The sequence below is a fragment of the Panthera uncia genome, assembly GCF_023721935.1.
Source record: "Panthera uncia isolate 11264 chromosome A1 unlocalized genomic scaffold, Puncia_PCG_1.0 HiC_scaffold_17, whole genome shotgun sequence".
In the NCBI taxonomy this organism is placed as follows: Eukaryota; Metazoa; Chordata; class Mammalia; order Carnivora; family Felidae; genus Panthera; species Panthera uncia.
Window position 1 is genome coordinate 56,639,179 of NW_026057577.1, and position 17,528 is coordinate 56,656,706.

At 41.4% G+C, this 17,528-nt stretch overlaps 1 protein-coding gene across 2 annotated transcripts in view; it reads left to right on the top strand.

The window, feature by feature from the left end:
* Positions 1–17,528, top strand: part of PDE8B (phosphodiesterase 8B) — a 141,135-nt gene that overhangs the window by 61,795 nt on the left and 61,812 nt on the right. The window lies entirely within an intron of this gene.

Here is a 17,528-nt window from a genome sequence, read left to right on the forward strand (position 1 = left end):
AATTCTTCATTAAATGTTTGCTAGAATTAACCAATGAAGCCATCTGGTCCTGGGCTGGCCTGCCTTGCCTTTTCTTTTCTTTTCTTTTCTTTTCTTTTCTTTTCTTTTCTTTTCTTTTCTTTTCTCTTCTTTTCTCTTTTCTCTTTTCTCTTCTCTTTTCTCTTTTCTCTTTCCCTTTCTTTCTTTCTCTTTCTTTCCTTCCTTCCTTCCTTCCTTCCTTCCTTCCTTCCTTCCTTCCGATCCTTTATGGGCACAGTTTGTGGTCACCAAAACAACTACAATAATAATTCCACAGATCGCCGTAACAAATATTGTCAGAATTACCTAAATGTGACAAAGAGACATAAAGCAAGAAAATGCTGTTGGAAAAATGATGCTGATAGACTTGCTCACTGCAAAGTTGCCAAAGACTTTCCGATTGTGAAAAATACATTATCTGTGAAGCACAATAAAGTGGAGTATAATAAAATGAGGTAGACCTATAAATAGGATCATACAATTTAAGGCCTTTTGTGTCTGGCTTCTTTTACTTATCATAATGCTTTCCAGATTTATTCTTGTTGTAGTATATATCAGTATTTCATTCCTTTTTAAATTGCCAAGTAAATTCACTGTATGTATACTCCATATTTTATGTATTTATTTATTTCTTTTTAAAATCTAATTTATTTTCGAGTTAGCTAATAGAGTATATTTTGGTTACTGATTCACTCTTCTTTCTTGTAATACACCTGTTCAGATTTTCTACTTCTTCATGACTCAGACTTTGTAAGTTGTATGTATCTAGGAATTTACCCATTTCTTCTAGGTTGTCCCATTTTTTTCGTATATAATTATTCCTATGAGTCTCTTTGAACCTTTGTATTTCTGTTGTGTTCACTGTCATGTCTTCTCTTCTATTTTTTATTTCTTTCTTTTCTTCTCTTTTATTTTTGAGTTTATTAATTTGAGTCCTCTCTCTTTTATTAGTGAGACTTGTTAAAGATTTGCCTATTTTGTTCATGTTTTCAAAAAACCTGCTCTTAGTTTCATTGATCTCTTCTTTTTTTTTTTTTTATTATGAAATTTATTGTCAGATTGGATTCCATACAACACTCAGTGCTCATCCCAGCAGGTGCCCTCAATACCCATCACCCACCCTCCTCTCCCTCCCACCCCCCATAAACTCTCAGTTTGTTCTCAGTTTTTAGGAGTCTCTTATGTTTTGGCTCCCTCCCTCTCTAACCATTTTTTTCTTCCCCTCCCCCATGGTCTTCTGTTAAGTTTCTCAGGATCCACATAGGAGTGAAAACATATAGAATCTGTCCTTCTCTGTATGACTTATTTCACTTAGCATAACACTCTCCAGTTCCATCCATGTTGCTACAAAAGGCCATATTTTACTCTTTCTCATTGCCACGTAGTATTCCATTGTGTATACAAACCACAACTTCTTTATCCATTCATCAGTTGATGGACATTTAGGCTCTTTCCATAATTTAGCTATTGTTGAGAGTGCTGCTGTAAACATTGTGGTACAAGTGCCCCTATGCATCAGAACTCCTGTATCCCTTGGGTAAATGCCTAGCAGTGCTACTGCTGGGTCATAGGGTAGGTCTATTTTTAATTTTTTGAGGAACCTCCACACTGTTTTCCAGAGTGGCTGCCCTAGTTTGCATTCCCACCAACAGTGCAAGAGGGTTCCCATTTCTCCACATCCTCACCAGCATTTATAGTCTCCTGATTGTTCATTTTAGCCACTCTGACTAGCGTGAGGTGATATCTGAGTGTGGTTTTGATTTGTATTTCCCTGATGAGGAGCGACGTTGAGCATCTTTTCATGTGCCTGTTGGCCATCCGGATGTCTTCTTTAGAGAAGTGTCTATTCATGTTTTCTGCCCATTTCTTCACTGGGTTACTTGTTTTTTGGGTGTGGAGTTTGGTGAGCTCTTTATAGATTTTGGATACTAGCCCTTTGTCCAATATGTCATTTGCAAATATCTTTTCCCATTCCGTTGGTTGCCTTTTAGTTTTTGTTGATTTTTTCCTTTGCTGTGCAGAAGCTTTTTATCTTCATGAGGTCCTAATAATTCATTTTTGCTTTTAATTCCCTTGCCTTTGGGGATGTGTCAAGTAAGAAATTGCTGCAGCTGAGGTCAGAGAGGTTTTTCCCTGCTTTCTCCTCTAGGGTTTTGATGATTTCCTATCTCACATTCAGGTCCTTTATCCATTTTGAATTTGTTTTTGTGAATGGTGTCAGAAAGTGGTCTAGTTTCATCCTTCTGCATGTTGCTGTCCAGTTCTCCCAGCACCATTTGTTAAAGAGGCTGTCTTTTTTTCCACTGGATATTCTTTCCTGCTTTGTCAAAGATTAGTTGGCCATACTTTTGTGGGTCTAGTTCTGGGGTTTCTATTCTATTCCATTGGTCTATGTGTCTGTTTTTGTGCCAATACCATGCTGTCTTGATGATTACAGCTTTGTAATAGAGGCTAAAGTCTGGGATTGTGATGCCTCCTGCTTTGGTCTTCTTCTTCAAAATTACTTTGGCTATTCGGGGTCTTTTGTGGTTCCATACATATTTTAGGATTGCTTGTTCTAGCTTCGAGAAGAATGCTGGTGCGATTTTGATTGGGATTGCATTGAATGTGTAGATAGCTTTGGGTAGTATTGACATTTTAACAGTATTTATTCTTCCAATCCATGAGCACGGAATGTCTTTCCATTTCTTTATATCTTCTTCAATTTCCTTCATAAGCTTTCTGTAGTTTTCAGCATACAGATCTTTTACATCTTGGTTAGATTTATTCCTAGGTATTTTATGCTTCTTGGTGCAATTGTGAATGGGATCAGTTTCTTTATTTGTCTTTCGGGCTTCATTATTAGTATATAAGAATGCAACTGATTTCTGTACATTGATTTTGTATCCTGCAACTTTACTGAATTCATGTATCAGTTCTAGCAGACTTTTGGTGGAGTCTATGAGACTTTCCATATATAATATCATGTCATCTGCAAAAAGTGAAAGCTTAACTTCATCTTTGCCAATTTTGATGCCTTTGATTTCCTTTTGTTCTCTGATTGCTCCAACAAGAGGTTGTTAAACAACAGCGGTGACAGTGGACATCCCTGTCGTGTTCCTGATCTCAGGGAAGAAGCTCTTAGTTTTTCCCCATTGAGGATGATATTATCTGTGGGCTTTTCATAAATGACTTTTATGATGTTTAAGCATGTTCCTTTTATCCTGACTTTCTCGAGGGTTTTTATTAAGAAAGGATGCAGAATTTTGTCAAATGCTTTTTCTGCATATATTGACAGGATCATACGGTTCTTTTCTTTTATTAATGTGATGTATCACATTGATTGATTTGCAAATGTTGAACCAGCCCTGCAGCCCAAGAATGAATCCCACTTGATCATGGTGAAATTCTTTTTATATGCTGTTGAATTCGTTTTGCTAGTATCTTATTGAGAATTTTGCATTCATATCATCAGGGATATTGGCCTGTAGTTCTCTTTTTTTTACTGGGTCTCTGTCTGGTTTAGGAATCAAAGTAATACTGGCTTCCTAGAATGAGTCTGGAAGTTTTCCTTCCCTTTCTATTTCTTGGAATAGCTTGAGAAGGATAGATATCATCTTTGCTTTAAATGTCTGGTAGAATTCCCCTGGGAAGCCATCTGGTCCTGGACTCCTTTTGTTGGGAGATTTTTGATAACTGATTCAATTTCTTCGCTGGTTATGGGTCTATTCAAGCTTTCTATTTCTTCCTGTTTGAGTTTTGGAAGCATATGGGTGTTTAGGAATTTGTCCATTTCTTCCAGGTTGTCCAGTTTGTTGGCATATAATTTTTCATGGTATTCCCTGATAATTGCTTGTATTTCTGAGGGATTGGTTGTAATAATTCCATTTTCATTCATGATTTTATCTATTTCCGTCCTCTCCCTTTTCTTTTTGAGAAGCCTGGGTAGAGGTTTATCAATTTTGTTTATTTTTTCAAAAAACCAACTCTTGGTTTCATTGATCTGCTGTACAGTTTTTTTTAGATTCTATATTGTTTATTTCTGCTCTGATATTTATTATTTCTCTTCTGCTGGATTTGGGGTGTCTTTGCTTTTCTGCTTCTATTTCCTTTAGGTGTGCTGTTAGATTTTGTATTTGGGATTTTCCTTGTTTCTTGAGATAGGCCTGGATTGCAATGTATTTTCCTCTCAGGACTGCCTTCGCTGCATCCCAAAGCATTTTGGATTGTTGTATTTTCATTTTCATTTGTTTCCATATATTTTTAAATTTTTTCTCTAATTGCCTGGTTAACCCATTCATTATTTAGTAGGGTGTTCTTTAACCTCCATGCTTTTGGAGGTTTTCCAGACTTTTTCCTGTGGTTGATTTCAAGCTTCATCACATTGTGGTCTGAAAGTATGCATGGTATGATTTCAATTCTTGTATACTTATGAAGGGCTGTTTTGTGACCCAGTATGCGATCTATCTTGGAAGAGGTTCCATGTGCACTCAAGAAGAAAGTATATTCTGTTGCTTTGGGATGCAGAGTTCTAAATATATCTGTCAAGTCCATCTGATCCAGTGTATCATTCAGGGCCCTTGTTTCTTTATTGATCCTGTGTCTAGATGATCTAACCAATGTTGTAAGTGGAGTGTTAAAGTCCCCTGCAATTACCACATTCTTAACAATAAGGTTGCTTATGTTTGTGATTGTTTTATATATTTGGGGGCTCCCATATTCGGCACATAGACATTTATAATTGTTAGCTCTTCTTGATGCATAGACCCTGTGATGATTATATAATGCCCTTCTTCATCTCTTGTTATAGCCTTTAATTTGAAGTCTAGTTTGTCTGATATAAGTATGGCTATTCCAGCTTTCTTTTGACTTCCAGTAGCATGATAGATAGTTCTCCATCCCCTCACTTTCAATCTGAAGGTGTCCTCGGATCTAAAAAGAGTCTCTTGTAGACAGCAGATAGATGGGTCTTGTTTTTTTTATCCATTCTGATACCCTATGTTTTTTGGTTGGAGCATTTAGTCCATTTACATGCAGTGTTGTTATTGAAAGATATGGGTTTAGAGTCATTGTGATGTCTGTAGGTTTCATGCTTGCAGTGATGTCTCTGGTACTTTGTGGTCCTTGCAACATTTCACTCACAGAGTCCCCCTTAGGATCTCTTGTAGGGCTGGCTTAGTGGTGATGAATTCCTTCAGTTTTTGTTTGTTTGGGAAGACCTTTATCTCTCCTTCTATTCTAAATGACAGACTTGCTGGATAAAGGATTCTTGGCTGCATGTTTTTTCTGTTCATCGCTTTGAAGGTTTCCTGCCATTCCTTTCTGGCCTGCCAAGTTTCAGTAGAGAGATCCGTCACGAGTCTTATCAGTCTCCCTTTATATGTTAGAGCAGGTTTATCCCTAGCTGCTTTCAGAATTCTCTCTTTATCCTTGTATTTTGCCAGTTTCACTATGATATGTCATACAGAAGATCGATTCAAGTTACATCTGAAGGGAGTTCTCTGTGCCTCTTGGATTTCATTGCCTTTTTCCTTCCCCAGTTCAGGGAAGTTCTCAGCTATGATTTCTTCAAGTACACCTTCAGCACCTTACCCTGTCTTCCTCCTCTGGAATCCCAATTACGCATACATTATTTCTTTTAATTATGTCACTTAGTTCTCTAAGTCTCCCCTCATACTCCTGGATTTTTTAATCTTTTTCTCAGCTTCTTCTTTTTCCATCATTTTATCTTCTAATTCACCTATTTTCTCCTCTGCCTCTTCAATCCAAGCTATGGTCACCTCCCCTTTATTTTGCAGCTCATTTATAGCCTTTTTTAGCTCCTCCTGCCTGTTTCTTTGTCCCTTGATCTCTGTAGTAATAGATTCTCTGCTGTCCTCTATACTTTTTTCAAGCCCAGCAATTAATATTATGACTATTATTTTAAATTCATTTTCTGCTATATTGCTTAAATCATTTTTGATCAGTTCATTAGCTGTCGCTACTTCTTGGAGTTTCTTTTGAGGAGAATTCATCCGTTTCATCATTTTGGATAGTCCCTGGAGTGGCGGGTAACTGCGGGGCTCTTCCTCTGTGCTGTCTGGAGTAACTTGCATTGGTGGGCAGGGCCACAGTCAGACCTAATGTCTGCCTCCAGCCCGCTGCTGGGGCCACAGTCAGACTGGTGTGTACTTTATCTTCCCCTCTCCCAGGGGCAGGACTCACTGTGGAGTGGTGTGGCCTCTGTCTGGGCTACTTGCACATTGCCAGTCTTGTGGTGCTTCTTTGATGGGCTCTGGCGTATTAGCCGGGGTGGATCCGCAAGGTGCACAGGGGCGGGAGGGGTAGGCTCAGCTCGCTTTGCCTTCGGTGGTCCACTTTGGGAGGGGCCCTGCGGCACTGGGAGGGAGGCAAACCTGTCCAATGGATCCGCAGAAGCACAGCGTTGGGTGTTTGCGAGGTGCAAGCAAGTTCCCTGATGGGAACTGGTTCCCTTTGGGATTTTCGCTGGGAGATGGGCGAGGGAGACGGCACTTCCCAGTGCCTTTGTTCCCCGCCAAGCTGAGCTCTGTCCTCCGGGGCTCAACAACTCTCCCTCCCGCTCTCCAAGCAGAGCTGTTGACTTATAACATTCCAGATGTTAAGTCTCACTGGCTGTCAGGACACACTCCCTCCGGCCCCTCCGCTTTTGTGAGCCAGACTTCGGGGGCTCTGTCTTGCCCGGTGGGCTGCCCCTCCGCCGCCTGGCTCCCTCCCGCCAGTCCCTGTAGTGCGCACCGCCTCTCCGCCCTTCCTACCCTCTTTCGTGGGCCTCTCGTCTATGCTTGGCTCCAGAGAGTCCGTTCTGCTAGTCTTCTGGTGGTTATCGGGGTAAATTAGGCAGATGTGGGTGGAATCTAAGCTATCAGCAGGACGCGGTGAGCCCAGTGTCCTCCTCTGCCACTGTCTTCCTTTAAGTCTGATCTCTTCTTTTGTCTTTTTACTCTATATTTTGTTATGTCTCTTCTGATCTTAATTTCCTTCCTTCTAATAGTTTTAGACTTAGTTTGTTTTTCTTTATCTAGTTCCTCGAGGTATGAAGTCAGGTTGTTTATTCAAGATCTATCTTATTTTTTAATGTAGATGTTTATGAACTTGCCTTTTAGAAGTGCTTATGTTGAATCTCTTAAGTTTTGGTGTTTTGTGTTTCATTTTAATTTGTCTCAAGATAGTTTTTAACTCTTCTGTCTTTTTTTTTTACTTTGACCCATTGGTTGTTCAGGGGAATGTTGGTTAATTTAGACATAATTGTGAATTTTCAAGTTGTTCTTGTAATTAACTTATAGTTTCATAACATTGTGGTTAGTTGAGATACTCGATATGATTTAAGTTTTCTTCAATTTAGTAAGACTTGATTTGTGGCCTAATATATGATCTCTTGTGGAGAATGTTCTGTGTGTGCTTGAGAAGAATGTGTATTCTTTTGGATGGAATGTTTTGTAAATGTCTGTTAAGTCCCTCTGGTCTAACATGTTGTTTTAGTCCAGTATTTGCTTATTGACTTTCTGTCTCGATGATCTATCCATTGATGTGAGTGGGATATTAAAGTCTCCTACTATTATTATATTGCTGTTTCTCCCTTTTCATCAGTTAATATTTGCTTTATATGTTAGGTGTTCCTATATTGGGTGTATAAATATTTACAAATGTTATGTCTTCTTGTTGGATTGACCCCTTTATCAGTATATAATGACTTTCTTTGTCTCTTATTATAGTGTTTGTCTTAAATTCTATTTTGTCTGATATAAGAATAGCTACCCCAGCTTTCTTTTGGTTTCTGATTTGCATGGAATGTCTTTTTCTGTACCTTCACTTTCAATCTGTGTGTGCCCTTAAAGCCAGTGAGTCTTGAGGCATCTGGGTGGCTCAGTCAGTTAAGCGTCCAACTTCAGCTCAGGTCATGATCTCCTGGTTCGTGAGCTCAAGTCCCATGTTGGGCTATGTGCTGACAGCTCAGAGCTTGGCACCTGCTTCGGATTATGTGTTTCCCTCTCTTTCTGCCCGTCCCCCACTTGCACTCTGTCTCTTTTGCTTTCAAAAATAAACAAACATAAAAAAATTTTAAAAAGCCAGTGAGTCTTGTAGGCAGCATATGGTTGGGTCTTGTTTAACCATTTATCCATTCAGCCACTCTTTGTCTTTTGATTGGAGAATTTAGTCCTTTGACATTTAAAGTAATTATTGATAGGTATGGACTTATTGCCGTATTAACAACTTAATATTGAAACCTCTACATTTTTACTCCCTCCTCCCCCACAATTTGTTTTTGAGGTCATGCTTTGCATCTTTTTGTCTTGTGTATCCATTAGAAATTATTGTATTTATAGTTATTTTTACTAGTTATCTTTTTCAGCCTTCATACTAGCTTTATAAGTAATTAACCAACCACCTTAACAACATTGGATTATTTTGTATTTTACTGTATATTTATCTTTAACAAAGATTTACACTTTCATATGTTTTTCTTTTATTAATTAGTTTCCTTTTGTTTCTTAAAGAAGTCCTTTTTTTTTTTTTAAATTTTTTTTTCCAACGTTTTTTATTTTTATTTATTTTTGGGACAGAGAGAGACAGAGCATGAACGGGGGAGGGGCAGAGAGAGAGGGAGACACAGAATCGGAAACAGGCTCCAGGCTCCGAGCCATCAGCCCAGAGCCTGACGCGGGGCTCGAACTCACAGACCGCGAGATCGTGACCTGGCTGAAGTCGGACGCCCAACCGACTGCGCCACCCAGGCGCCCCTTAAAGAAGTCCTTTTAACACCTCTTGTCAGGCTGGACTGGTGGTGATGAACTCCTTCAACTTTTGCTTATGTGGAAAACTCTTTTTTTCTTGAGTCTGAAGGACAGAAGGACCCCTTGTCTGGTGGATGATTCTTGGTTGATAATCTTTTTTTCCCTTTCAGCACCAAATTTGAATATATTATGCCAATCCTTTTTGGTTTGCAAAGTTTCTGCGGGAAAATTAGCTGATAGTCTTATGGGGGTTACCTTGTACGTAACAAGTTGCTCTTCTCTTGCTGCTTTTAATACTTTATCCTTTTCTTTAACTTGAAACGATTTAATTATGTGTCTTGGTGTAAGTCTGTTTGGATTCATCTTGTTTAGAACTCTCTGGAATTCCTGGATCTGGATGTCTGTTTCCTTCTGTATGTTAGTGAAGTTTTCAGCTATTATTTCTTTGAATAAATTCTTGGCCCCTTTCCTTCTTTTTCTCCTGGTATCCCCTGTATTGCAAATGTTGATCCTCTTGATATCTAATTCCCTTAAGCTATCGTCACTCTCGTTGTTGTTGTTGTTGTCGTCATTTTTGCTGCTCTGAATGGATGAATTCCACTGCCCTGTCTTCAAGTTCCCTGATCCTTTCTTCTACTTCATCTAGTCTGCTCTTGAACCCCTCTATTGCATTTTTCAGTTTAGTTATTATAGTCCTCAGCTTTATGTTTTCTGTTTGGAGCTTTTTTATATTTTCTTTCTCTTTGTTGAAATTCTCACTGTGTTCCTGCATTGTTATCCTCACCTCAGTGAGCATATTTATGACCATTATTTTGACCAATATTTTGACCATTATTTTGAAGATGTACATCACTTACTTCTGTTTAATTAAAAATCTCTTTCTGAAGCTTTTTGCTCTTTTACTGGGAACACATTCCTTTATTTCTTCATCTTCCTTGACTCTGTGTTGGTTTCTATACATTAAACAGCCACCTCTCTGCCTTGATAGAGTGGTGTCATGTAGGAGCTGAAACTTAACATTCTGTGCTGCCCTACTTCTTGTTTGTCTCTCACACCTTTGTGATTGTCCAAACAGCTTACTTTGTTCTCAGTGGTTTCAGTAGTTGAAGGTGTGCCAAGACCTGTTAGTGTCCCAAAGACAAGGATCTTGGTCAGAAGAAAGATGCAAGCTGATTAGAAGAGTTGACTCTCAGGCAGCAACTTTTAAAGTATGCAATTCCTTTTATAGGGTAAGACTAAGAGATGGGAATTTTCTTGTACTACCTCTGCACTGTGTCCTGGGGTGTGGGTAAGACAGGCAGACTGTTAAGAACTATTTCTCTGTTTGTTATAGTCTTAGAGGATCCACAAAAACAAATCCCAGGAGCCATCAGACCTAAATGATCAAGGGGTGTCCCTTGGGTGACAGCCACAAAAACCAAGGTGCCATATATGTGCACAAGCTTCTTTCTGGATGATATCAGTAATGTGGGGCAGGACAGAGGGAGAGTGGAAAGATGGTGTCTGGCAGCCTCACCAGTCTCTAGAGACTGTTGCAGTCAGCTCCTAGATGTGTTTCAAATTAGAAGCCTGCCCCTCAGGCCAAAGCTTTTAAGATCAGCAAATGGGCGTCTTTCCCAGAAAAATTGGGTGATTGTAGTTTGCTGTCTTTGCCCTGGGCCTTAGATGTTAGCCATTTTAAGTCTGCCTGAGCACTTTAAGAGTGATTAGTTCTCTATAGCCTTGTGGGTCTCATGGGTGCAAGCCCACTTGAATTACAAAACTAGATGTTTTGTGGATCCATCTTGTCGGTGGAAGTCTTAAAAATTGGGGTGCCAGATTTGGGGTTCAGAGTCTTCACAGAAATATGATGGAGATTGAGTTTCCTCCTGATTGTGTTTTGACCTACTAGGAGTGGGACTTATGGAAAGATTCTTTTCAGCTTCTCCTACTCACTTTTTTGTGAGTTTTTTTTTCCCCTCATTTGCCTGATCTATAGGAGTTGTTCAACATGTTTCTGGATTTCTTTCAGAGTGGATTGTTTCATATGTAGTTGTAGATTTAGTGTGTCTATGGGAGGAGGTAAGTTCTGGAGTCTCCTATGTCACCTCCTTGAATCTAAAAATTCCCATGATTATTTTTTTAGTTTCTACACTTACGAAAGTTGGGAAGAAAATATTAATCATACAGATTAAATTTAAATGCACATCATGTTTATAGCAGTTTCATTGTGAATAGCAGAAGAAATTGAAGAAATACCCCTCCAGTATTCAGAAACTATTACATGATTCAACAGAGGAGTTGCTCACATCATTAACAAATGAGTGGCATTCCTCTGCATTTGTTAAATTGCCTTCATCTTACTGCTTTACGTAAGTGAAAATGGCAACTCATATTCGTATCCAAACTCTACTACTCATTCATCAGTTGAAACCATAGATAGGCTATTCATACAAGAGGTCAGCCAAAAGTCAACAGAAGCATTTTGTGAGAATCCATTGGGGTATATAAAATTTATGTTAAGAATTTTTTATGTTAGTATTATTTAGGAGTTGCTACACATCTTTTAAGTTGGCAGTTTTTTATTCTTAAAGGGTCAGATGGTATGTATTTTAGGCCCTACAGTCTCTGTAATAACTACTCAACTCTGCCATTGTAGCGTGAAAGCAGCCATAATCCAATCATGATATATAAATAAGTGGGCAAGTCTATGTTAGAATAAAATTATATTTATAAAACTGAGTAAAATTATATTTTTGAAACCCATGGACCATAGTTTACTGACCTCTTTAATTAGTAATATTCACAGTAAACTTAGATATGGATATCTATGCATTTTTCAATGAGCCAGTTGTTAAATCTTTACTAGCATGCCATCCAGTCCACAGACCCCATTCTGAAGGACTCCCTGCAGTAGCTCATCATCATCTAAAAAAAATTACAACACACCTTTCAGGAGCACACGAAGTGCCTGGCGTCCTGTCTCTCTGCCTACTGCCTATGTCATTCACTGCCCTTCTGTTCCAAACCAAGCTCTTTGTACTTCCCTCAACACACCAAGACTTTCCATCCCTGTGGACACTGTACCGTCCCATCTGTCTTGCCTACTTTTCATTCCCCCTGTCCTCCCAGGGAACCCTTGCTCACCTGACCCAGGTTATGTTTCTCTGTGATTTTCCCTGATCACTCGCTTCTCCTTTCATCTATGTAGTGTATCTAGCACTTCCCACGCTGGACCCAGCTTATCAAGGGCAACATCATGTCTCAGTGCCCTGCATACCCATCTTCCACTGTTGATACTGAATGTAGTAAATATTTGATCAGTAGAGCTTGTTGAGAATCTTCTTATTTTAATAATAAGATGTATCATGTATTGAATGAACATTTTGTGTCCCTTACTCTGCAAGTGCTTTTCCTACATTAACTCCTGTCATCCTCACTGCCCCTACATCAGGTAGATATTATGATCCCCATTCTACAAATGAAGAAACTGGGGCTTGAAGTGGTTAAGAAACCTGTCCAGGTTTCACATTGTTCATATGTGGCAGAGCCAGGATTCAAATTCTAAGTAGTTAGCATATACAAAAGAGATTACAGGAGCTCCTGGGTAGCTCAGTCAGTTAAGCGTCCAACTCTTGATTTTGGATCAGGTCATGATCTCACAGTTCATCAGTTTGAGCTCCAAATCAGGCTCTGCATTGACAGTGCGAGGCCTGCTTGGGATTCTCTCTCTCCCCCCCTCTCTCTGTCCCTCCCCTGCTCATACTATCTCTCTCTCAAAAATAAATAAATAAACATTAAAAAGAGAAATTATAAAAGAAGTATTGGTGGGGGCAGGGTGGTGCCTGGGTGGCTGAGTCAGTTGAGTGTCCACCTTCAGCTCAGGTCGTGATCTCACAGTTCGTGGGTCTGAGCCCCGCATGGGGCTCTGCTGACAGCTCAGAGCCTGGAGCCTGCTTCGGATTCTGTGTCTCCCTCTCTCTCTCTTCCCCTCCCCCACTTGTGCGCGCGCTCTCTCTCTCTCTCAGAAATAAACATTAAAAAAATAAGTATTAGGTACATGTCTGAGCAGTCACACGAGAGAAAGGGTACCTTTACTTGGGAAGCTGGGCAACAACTTAATGGAGAAGGTGCAGATTGAGGTGAGATAGAATTTATCCTTAGAGAAGAATCCCATGCACAAGCAAAAAGGTAACCAGAGACAGGAGAAGCAAAAATGGTTGGACTTGGCTTGATCCTTTAATGTCTTTACTGTGAGGGAGATTGAGGTGAGGGTGAATTTGGGGTGCAGCTGCCCACATGCCTGCCTGCCTTTGCCTAGATTCCTCTGACAGTCTGTACCCTCTGGAAGGTGTGTCAGGGTCCAGAGCCATTCTAATGGGTGTTTGGACTGAAGTAAATTCTATGTACTCCCTCCTGTAATCCACCTTCCATCTACTGATGAAATCAAGTTTATATGTGCATTTGATCTGCCATGGGAGGAAGTTACAGCAGGCATTTTGGGGGGTAGAATGCCAAGAGGGTGATGTAGCAAATTGTAGAGGAGTTGTGGGCCTCTCTTTAGAAAATCTGGAGTGTCAGACCTCTGCTGCTTGTTAAGACCATTGGAGCCCCTCATTCCATGACTGGGTGGTCACTAGTATGCAGTAGTATACATTGCATTTGTGAGTTATAACTGCAGCATGTAAAAATTTATCTTTCTGTTGCATTTTGGAGGTATGTAGCCGATCAAAACTTAAAACCCAACCATAGTGGGACGCCTAGCTGGCTTACTTGATAGAGTACATGGCTCTTGATCTCAGGGTTGTGAGTTCAAGCCCCACATTGGGACTAGAGCTTACTTTTAAAAACAACATGGGGCACCTGGGTGGCTCAGTTGATTGAGTGTCCAACTCTTGATTTTTGGCTCAGGTCATGATCCCAGAGTTGTGAGATCGAATCCCTCATCGGGCTCCATGCTAAGTGTGCAGCCTGCTTAAGATTCCTCTCCCCCTCCTCTCTCTCTCTCTCTCTCTCTCTCTCTCTGTCTCTCTGTCTCAAAAAAAACCAAAAACAGAAACAAAAAAATAAAACAAATTTAACACCACCCATAGTAATTCAAGCATCTTTGCTGAAGGGACCTGTTGTTTCCATTGTAGTCAGAGCAGTGTTCATCTCAGAGGATTTTATTCAAACTTCTGGGCCTTCACTTATGTGATCCCTTATTTTCAAGAACAAAATTCCAGTAAGGATGGGCTCCTCCAGTGCCATTGCTGGAAAAAGAAAGGAAGAGGAGGAATTATTTTGAGAGGCTTCTCTTAAACTTGCTCTGCTCCAGTCAGTAGAAATTTGTCTCTTGAAGTCAACTTCTTGCCCAGTTTTCCTGAAGACAGAGTTTCTGGTTGGGATTTCAGAGGCAAGCTGTAGGAAACTGAAGAAAGAAGCAATTTACTTCTCTTTTTCATGACAATTCTTTACCTAAACCCAGAATTACGATGTAAGGAATGGGTTAAATGATATTTTTTCCTATTATCTTAATCAAACAAGTTGGCTGTAGAATGGTACGCTGAACAGGTGAGGCATCTGTACCTGGGAGTAAAAAGGAAGAAGGCAAAGGGCTTGGGCTCAGCTGGTGCTGTTCATTCTTCCAGTGCTTGTTTACCTTTCATTCTGAGCATGAACCAGAACTACGGCCCAACACAGAGAAACCACAGGCGCAGCCTGCTTTCAGATGGCTTTGAGTCTAGTAGAGTTTTTGTGAAAAGCTTTTAGATCATTAGAGCTGTCGAAAGGAATTGAAGTCCTAATCATAGAGCGTTGGCCCTGGAGTTCTAAAAGAAGTAAAAGGCAGTTTCATAATAAGCAGGTTATACTCCAGAAGGAGTTCTACCATGGAAATCCCCGTGGGAGGACCAGTTACATCTGTCCACTGGTTCTGGAGAGCAACAGCACCCATAAGCTCTTGGGCTAAAAGATGAGGAATATGAAAGGCTAATGCAGTGGTTCTCAGCCCTGGCTGCATACTGAAATTACCTGGTGGGTTAAAAAAACAGCACAGTGGTTCCTGGGCCCCTGGACCCATTCTGATGGAATGGGTCTAGGGTAGAAGCTGGGCATGAGCACTTCTAAGAGCCCCCCAGGAGATACCAGCATACCGTCAAGGTCAAGAACCACAAGGCTACAGAGTGAAGCGTCTGAGTTTTTTGGATCTGCCCTGATTGGTTAGATTAGTATTGGGAAGTTTCCTGCTGGACATTATAGAAGGATAGGAGTATGGTTTGACCAAAGAACCACAAAAGGGTAAGCACATGGAAGGATGGTGTGTGTGTGTGTGTGTGTGTGTGTGTGTGTGTGTGTGTGTGTGTGTAATTCATACAGGGAGGGCCAGGCCACTCTGGGAACTGCCAGAGGTGAGACCAGGTCTTCCTCATCTTTATAAGTCCCTCCTGAGCCGCACCCGGGGGACACACAGAAAATGCGTGTGGAGTGAATGTTTGCATCCGGGGAAGAGAAGCTGCAGAGTGAGGGTAGCAGAAGTGGCTCCTGTGTGTGCTTGTCTGCCGTCCATGTCTGGACTAGGGAGCACACAGCACGGCGTGGACTCTGAGTTCAGTAAGTCTGCAGGAAGGGCTTCTACAACACACCCTGGCCCAAGAGCAGCCCCACGGGGAAAAACTGCCTTCCGCCCTGGGTCTGTCAACTCTGTGAGGAGAGAGACCTTGCCCGCTTCCTGAGGAAGCACCCAGCGCAGATCCTGGCATGTCAGGGCTGCTCCCGAATAGTGGGTGATGTTCTGCCCAGTTATCACTCTCCCTAGGAGTGGTTGCAGGCATGGGAGCAAGGCCTGACCTGAAGGTTCTTTACTTCCCAGTTACAGTCAGATTTGGGATACCTGGACAAAACTAATTCCACAGTCTACATCCCAAGCCCTTTTTATCCATTTCAGCTAATGGGATTTTTTTTCCCCATTTCTTTTCCATATGAATGTTTCATGGCTATGAGATCTGGTAGGGAGAGTAATGGTGTGGATGGTGTTTATTAAGTTTTCTGTTTGACTTTAAATTTGAAACCTTCACCTAGTACCCTTTAGGCCGTGAGAACACCTATTTTTTAAAAAAGCACTTTTCAATAAATCATTGTCCTTGTGACTGTCCAGTGCTGAGGTGCCAAGGCTTGTTTCTCTCTGGTGAGGCGGCAAACTGGCTGCCCTCTTTAGCACAGGAGCAGTGTGTTCTGTGTAAGTGGTCTGCTTGCGGGGTAATAGCCAGATCGTGTCCCAAGATTGCAGCGCTGGCGAAGGGACAGTGTTAACCTGGAAGGAGCCTAGCAACAGCATTCTGCAGGGCGGTCCTGAGCCCTCAGGAACCAACGCCCTGGGGATGGTGAGCTGTGCAGGTCCACCAGGCTGAGGCAAGGGCAGCTTTGTGCTTGAGAGCAGTTAGAGAACAGGTTGTTACCCCTCACTGTGGCCAGTGGTTCTGCCTCTGGGCCCGAGAACCTCTGTGCCTGTGCTTGGGGGAATTCATCACTGTGGAAAGGCAGCCTTCAGGGTGAAGGGAGGTTCTCCATGGGCTGCAGCAGCTTCGTGTTGCCTGGCCGGTCCTTGAGGTACAGGATTGTGGGGCCAGGCAGGCCCCCATGCATGTTGCCTTACTTTTGATAAATAAGTTAACAGGGATTGTTTGAGCAGTTTCTCCAGAGTAGTTTCCTGGATTAGGAGTTTAAAGTGATATCAAGACTGTAGCATCTTTAAAATATCTAAATGGAAGGTTCAGGGTTCTAGGCTTTGCTGGTGACTGACAGCCTCCTGGTGGCCAGCAAGGGCCCTTCAGTGCAGGGTATCCACTCAGGACATGGGTGCCCCTGGATGATGCAAGTCAGGCCCAGAATAACCCTTCCGGAGGCAAAAGACCCTTGGGGGCCTCTCAACTCATCAGCTTCTATTGGAGCAAGAGGGTAAAGTACTAGGGAAAAAAGTCTTCCAAAAACTTCTTTTTAGACAATACTGACTACTATTTGTAAAGTTAAAAAGAAGGGCTATGAAATTTGGTTTCCTAAGAAAATACAAGCGTCTCTCCATAAAAAGGAAAGGAAAAAAACATGTTTCATGTTCATAATGAAAGTCCTCCTTATGCAGCAGCTGGAGTTGAGCCAGCATTTGACTTTCTGGGACACAGTCACGTTCCTCGGGTTCAGTGGTGTAAAGCAGAGAGTGAGTGCCGTCCCTTGTGGAGTGGGCCATGCAGAAGAGTTACCCCTTCTCGGGTTCGAAGTCATCTCTGGCCCAAAACACACTTGCCAGCTGGTCTTGCTGGCAGTGTCCTTGACCTTTGATTCTCAAAAGATCAGTGGTAGCCTGGGAACTTTTACATTTTGCTAAGGTTCTAACAGTGCTGGATCACAGACCTGAGTTGTCTGTGTGTGCATTTTTTCACCATCAGCCCATATTGTTCTCATAAAGTGACTCCACTGGACATCCTTTCGGAGTGTGACTGTCACCACCAACTCCTTGGCAAGAGCTAATAAAGGTGGCATGACCTTTGTAACTAATACTTCCCCATGGGGGAATCGGGTTCCTCAAGTGTAGAAATCATCAGATTCCCCAGAGAAATCTTGACTTCTAGTGTTGCATTTTTGCTAGCATATTCAGAAACGAATTGTGATTCATGACAGTCTTTCAGATGCATCTTTTCTTCCTCCAGAAGAACATTCACTTTCTGTAGCATCACTGAGTTAAAGCCACTCCTCCACTCCCAGTCCACCCTACACTCTGTGCCAGGTTCATCTTCCCAAGATGGCACTTGGATCATTTATTTTCAT